General features: G+C 49.0%; 1 pseudogene; it reads left to right on the forward strand.

Moving 5' to 3' along the window:
• The first annotated feature begins 258 nt into the window (after positions 1–258).
• On the forward strand, positions 259–1,061 carry LOC147462246 (uncharacterized; annotated as a pseudogene).
• Positions 1,062–6,748: the final 5,687 nt, after the last annotated feature.

The raw sequence follows: 6,748 nt of genomic DNA on the forward strand, positions 1-6,748 counted from the left end.
TTTGTGTACCTAAGGGGTTTGTGTACCTAAGGGGTTTGTGTACCTAAGGGTCTGTGTGAGTGAAGGTGATTCTCACCCTTGCACATGGCGGATAGGTGAGAGTTGATGGCAAAGACTCGCACAAGGGTTATGGCCATCATCCTTCATTTAGTTTCCGACCTAAACCACAAGAAAGTCGGCCTTAACCCCGACCTAAGGTGACTGTCTCGAGAAGGAGACTGATTCGAGAAGGTCCCAAGCAACTCACCCTTGGCATCCATGGCTACCCGGGCCTCGTCCCGAGGTAAGCTCAGCTTCGCTGGAGTCGTAGCAACACCTCCCAAGGCAGACAACATCACCCACCTCCAAGAAGAAGTCGAAAACCTCCGTAAGGAGAATGAGAAGCTGAAACAAAGGCTTACAGTTTTCGAAGCTCGGCTTGCCACGATAGAGAATTTCAAGGAGGAGGAGCTGAAGCAGATCGAAATCAAGCTCACGAAGGCAAAGAAGAAGTAGAGACGACAGTCACAAAGGAGGTCAAAACTCAAATACAAGAGGTAATCTCTCACAGGGTCGAAGATCGCGTGGCCTCCACATTACGTGAACAGCAACGGCAAGAGGAAATCGCCCTCAATGTTCGCATTGGAGGGCTCCCAAGTGATTGGAAAGGGGAGGGAGACCTCAGTCACGAGTCATTTGCCCGCATCCAATCCGCAATCCCCATGGTACAGTGTGATCCGGCAACCCTCACTTCTCTTACACACGAACCTCGCACCAATCATGCAATCTACACCTTCAAAACCAAGGCGGACCGAATCAAATTTTTGAGCAATCAAGGCTTCTCAAGGACACCAAAATATGGTTTGCAGAAGATCTTACACCTGCACAACTCAAGCAAAAGAAAGTAGAACTACAAAAGGTGCGAGAAGCGCACGCAGCAGGGAAATGGGCAGTCTACCGAAGAGGTAAAGCCATTATTCAAGAGTTTCGCACTCCCAAACCCGCTCCCTCCACACCCCTTTCTGCATAGATTTTATTCATCTTATTATCTTTCACCTTCTTTTTGGACCCTCAATCCTTAACTGAGATGTATCCCCAAAACCCCCCACGTTTGTAATGTTTTTCCTTGGGTCCCATGGGTCATATCTGACCTCCGTGGATGATAATACAATCTATCTATCTCTCTCTCTCTCTCTCTCTCTCTCTCTCTCTCTCTCTCTCTCTCTCTCTCTCTCTCTCTCTCTTTCTCAGGCTGTCCTCCCCTGGGTGAGGGACCGACTTGTGGGAGGGCTTCTGAACCGAACCCCACCCTACACAAGCTTCAAGATGACCCAGCCTAGCCCTGCTCCGCATCAAGGGCGTAGACGCTCTTCTGCTTTGCAACCCGCCCATGCCTGCTCTCACAGTAAGCGGCTCCCGACACATGTTTTTGCCCTTCACAGACCCCACATTTGTTTCTTCTCTTTGCTAGATGTATCAATGTGACAACCAGATGCTCTGCTCATTGAGGCCTCACTTGAGGACTCCGATTTGAAAAACCACAAGCACAGAGAGCCGAACTTTGAGGGTTTGTACACTGTTCACACAACACCTATAGATATACCGACCGAGTCATGTCTTCCTTCAACACGCCGACCCCTAGCACACGCAAGAGTTTTCTTGTTGTGACCGTTGCACCCAAGAAAGATCCTGCCGCTCCCCAAGATGCAAGGATCATAGCCCTCGAGGCTCAGATCCAAGCACTTGTTTTTTGGCGAATGATGCACTCAAAAAATGCTTGAACAAGCTCGAGGATGCGGCAAAGGACCCTGCAACTCTACTTGCCAAAAAACACGAAGTCACAGCTTCTCTCAATGAGACTGTCAAGGTGGCTCAACAAGAAGAAAATGTGGTGGCGCATAAGAAGATTGACAGTGAAATCCAAGCGGCCTTACCAGTATGTTGGCTACAAGAGTCCCTTGCCCTCAAGATCAAAATTGGAGGAATATCTTCACCATGGTGCACCAAGGAGGACCCCCTCGAAGGAGCCATCACCACGCTTAATGCCACTCTCCAACCAATCAACATCGAGCCCGACACTGTCTTCTAGATCAACGACACGCATATGCATATACCACCTGGCCAATGTGTCCTCACCTTCAAAACAAAGAAGAACGGAAAGGGCTCCTACACCAATCCTACCGCCTCAAGGGAACAAAGCTTTGGATTCCTGAGGAATTGACTACAAACCAGCTTAAGCTTAAAGCAATCCAACTCAATAAGGTGCATGACGCACGTAAACAAGGTAAATGAGTAGTCTACTGTGGTGGTAAAGCCATCATTTAGGAGTTTCAAACTCAGAAGCCATCTCCCCCTCCACCTGACCCCCCCAGGGTTTGGTTCTTGATCTTATCCCTTTTTTTTTCCTTCCCCTTTGATGGACCCTCAGTCCCTAACTGATATGTATCCAACATCTTCACTCCAAAAGACCAAATGTAATGTTTTGTTTTTGGTCCCGTAGGTCATATCTGACCTCCGCGGATGATAATTCATCTATGTCCCTCTCTCTCTCTCTCTCTCTCTCTCTCTCTCTCTCTCTCTCTCTCTCTCTCTCTCTCTCTCTCAGAACTTTTAGCCAGTACTTCCATTGTTATCTCCCTATCAAAAAACCCCTCTTGTTTTTCTCACTCTATCCATCTTTGGATGATATTAGACGACTAACAAACACTAGCAAATAACCTATAGAAAAGTAGACTTTTATTGGTCTCGCTCTATATCTGTCTATGTCCATCTCTCTCTCTCTCTCTCTCTCTCTCTCTCTCTCTCTCTCTCTCTCTCTCTCTCTCTCTCTCTCTCTCTCTCTCTCTCTCTCTCTCTCTCTCTCTCTCTCTCTCTCTCTCTCTCTCTCTCTCTCTCTCTCTCTCTCTCTCTCTCTCTCTCTCTCTCTCTCTCGCTCTCGCTCTCTCTCTCTCTCTCTCTCTCTCTCTCTCTCTCTCTCTCTCTCTCTCTCTCTCTCTCTCTCTCTCTCTCTCTCTCTCTCTCTCTCTCTCTCTCTCTCGCTCCCCCCCCCCTCTCTCTCTATCTATCTAGGAGTATCCTTGCCGAGATATTGAAAAAATCTAGGTCAATACTTTTTGGAAAAACATTTCTTAAACTAGTAAAGATGTTGTTATATCCACTGCTCTCTCTCTCTCTCTCTCTCTCTCTCTCTCTCTCTCTCTCTCTCTCTCTCTCTCTCTCTCTTACACATTGGAAATCCAAGCTAAAAATGAATGGAACCTTACTCAAGGAGTTTCACTTACTATAAACACTTAACGTGGATGGGGACAAACAAAATACGTTAAAAAGGTTTTAAAGACACTCTGAGGTGCATGCCTGATAAGGAAGTGATGGCCGAGTTTTGAAAATCAAAGAAAAAAAAAAAGAAAAAAACTTATTTTTCCTTTGCTGGAGCCTTGGCGACACTGTTGGAAGGCTCGGCAACGCCTGGTCAACCTCACGACACCTTTATGGGCATGGCACACCCCCCCCCTTCGATTGGCCGGCCTTATCACCCTCAGGCCCCCGCTTGTCCATGCCCCAGCCTAGCTAGCCGCCCTCGATTTCAGACACCCCTTCTCTCTCTCTCCCTGTAGTTTTATTCCCCCGGACGGGCATCGACTGAGATCTCTCTCTCTCTCATTTTCCCTACGTATCTCTCTCCAAAATCCTCTCTCTCTTACGGACACCTTGTTGATCCCAATACCCCCCCCCCTCACTGGCCACCCTTGGGCAGGTGCAAGCCTCGAGCACCTCCAACCCCCTTCTCTCGCTTTCTCTCTCGCGCTTCCGCTACACCGACCCCGAGCCCCATGCGAACTCCCACTCTCCCGTATTCTTATCCACACACCCATCCCCCCTCACACACTCCTTCCCTCCCCCTCTATGCAAGCCCTTGGCCCGCTTATATTCTCCCCCTCTCTTCCCCACCCACTCGCCTCACCCTCCCCTCGACCTCATCCCCCCCCTTGGCCCGCAATCCCCACCCTCTTTCCCCCCCCCCACACCATTGACATCCCCCCCTCCTCTTGTCCTTGACACATTATGCAAGACAGAGAATAAGACACACCCCCGCCTCACTCACACACTCTCTCCTCCCCCCCCATGGTGGGCACCCGCCATAGAGCCCTCTCACTCTCTCTTATCCACACCCACCTCACCTCCATCTCCCTCTCTCGCGCGTTATGCACGCTGAGCCCCAACCGGCACTCTCTCTCTCTCCCCCTCTCTCTCTTCTCAGCATGAAGGAGCAACGCAAGAAGCCGGAGCCCATTCTCTCTCTACATACACACCACACACCCACATCACACACACACACACCCTCATCCTCTCCCTCCCTCACCACCTCCAACCCCCTTCTCTCTCTCTCTCTCTATTTAAGGCCCCAGCCCCAGCCCGCCCGCAATAAGCTCTCTCTCTCTCTCTCTCTCTCTCTCTCTCTCTCTCTCTCTCTCTCTCTCTCTCTCTCTCTCTCTCTCTCTCTCTCTCTCTCTCTCTCTCGCGGGCCTGATAAGGCGCATAAACTTCTCTCTCTCTCTCTCTATACACACACCACAAACACATACGCATACACCCCACGCTTGCCCACACACATACACACACCATCCCCCCCACCCCCCATCCTCGTGTAGCAGGCCGCCATCAACAGAGCCAAAAAAATAAAATAAATACACACATACACACTCACACTGACACATACAAATACACGCATACACACTCACACTCACACATGCGCACCCACATATACATATATACACACACATCCATCCATATGCACCCACACGTACACACACGAATATACACACATAAATACAAAAAAACCCGAAGAAGGTCTACGATTACGACATCAACAAAAAGAAGGAACACCCAAAGCACGCACCGCCAGCAAAAAACAGAGGAAATGCACCGAAGGCATGCCCCGGCCGACCCCGAAAAGAAGTACGCTCAACATCGATGCACTGGCAACACACTATTTACCGACAACACGCAACCACGACGCCATTTTCAGTAATTTATAGGGTATTTTCATCATTTCTTCAGTTTTCAACCAAACCATTGTAAAATTCCCACTTTGTAAATTTTCTCTCTCTAGGTGATGGCCACAAAGGCCCACCTAGATATTCTCATCTTTTAATAACCTCTCAAAACAAAGCAAGGGTCAACCACATCGGGCCCACCACTTGCTTTGTCTCCCTAATTAAGCTTACCCTAATCACACCGGGATTACCATAATCCAAACAGCCAGCACCTATAAATTGGCACTGAGAGGTCACTATCGGGGGGGGGGGCAGTTCATAAGAAGTCATCACTTGGTAGAGTGTAGTGGGAAGAGTTGAAACTATCACCATCACGGGGAGGGGGCTTGTGTGTTGGGTTTGCCTTGGAAATTGCACCATGCGAAGAGAGCCACATCCATCCCTCGACTCCAATGGTCGATGCACACACGTATACACGCTCTTGGTAGAAAGCTTCACAATCATTGAGTCGTCTTAGAGAGCGCACCAAGTAGTTTACACCATCTTTTCTCCCTACCTCTCTATCACCACGGCGCGCCATTTGTAAATACTGCAGAAATAATTATCCCTCACACCCCCGAGGGTTTTCACCATTTGCAAATCTCTGTGTGTGTGTGTGTGTGTGTGTGTGTGTAAGTTTGCGATGTTCATATCATCGTGGTTTGCGTCCTAGCCGCTCAAAGCTAGGTGGTGCCCCCTGTTCGCTTTATCGTGACATGTTTGAGGTGCGCCATTCGGTCCCCCGGCGTTTTAGAGGCCGTCGGGGTTCGGGGTTCTCTTTGCTCCCATCATTTGGTGCCCCCACTGAGGAGGGCTTTCTAAGACCCTTCAATTTACAATGCTGAAAGTGACGCCCACTATCAATCATGGATGAATGGCTGAAGGAATTTTCTAACTGGAGGACGGAAGAAGAGGAGACGAAGGATTGAAGTACTACTACCAAGCTGCAGTGTCGTCAGTATTCAAGAGGTAAATTCTCCATCTCGTGTTGCTCGTTCTAACCATAAATTGAGAGCATCAAGTGGGAGGTCGGTGAAGTGTCATCATTGTTGTCAACCAAGACACACTATCCATGAGTGCCAACAATGAAGGCAGCAAAAGGGTTGAAGTCGTCTACATCGACATTTATCGCGAAGAAGTCGTTCACATCAAAGAAGGGAAGAGAACAGTGGGGCCTCTTTTCCCTAAAGAAACTGCAATCAAAGTTATAACTCCAAAGTGGCCTAAAGGGGCTGCGCGAGCCAAAGGTAAACAGAAGTTAAGCCAGTCTAGAAACACATGACCCCAAAGGGAGAAGCATTTGGCCAAGCAAGTGCTTCAAGCTCAGAAAGCCGGGTTGTACCCAGCTTGCCAAAGAGGAAGCCCACCGATTTGCACGACGCATGCGAGTGCTACCAATCCACTTCGACAATCCTGAAGAAGAAGTGGTAAGAATATTCCCATGTCCTAGGGAAGAGTGGTTTGGCTATTGCTCTCGTTGTTTTGGAAAGCGAGTGGAGGATCTTCCTCCTCTCCCTATACAACTTATCCTGAAGAAGCTTTCTACCACGAGTGAAACCCAGTGGGCTGGGGACGAGTTGCAACTGAGTGGAGTAGAATTCATGCAACACGCCGACTACAAAAATTACCTGCAATTGCTATTAGCCAAGAGGCTGGGAGTGGTCATATGCGTCGCCATCACCCCGTACGTGCTGAGCAACGAAGGAAAGATAGAGCCCATGAAAGGCGATGAACTC

Source organism: Adiantum capillus-veneris, chromosome 3 (genome assembly GCF_014529385.1).
Source record: "Adiantum capillus-veneris isolate H3 chromosome 3, ASM1452938v2, whole genome shotgun sequence".
Taxonomy (NCBI): Eukaryota; Viridiplantae; Streptophyta; class Polypodiopsida; order Polypodiales; family Pteridaceae; genus Adiantum; species Adiantum capillus-veneris.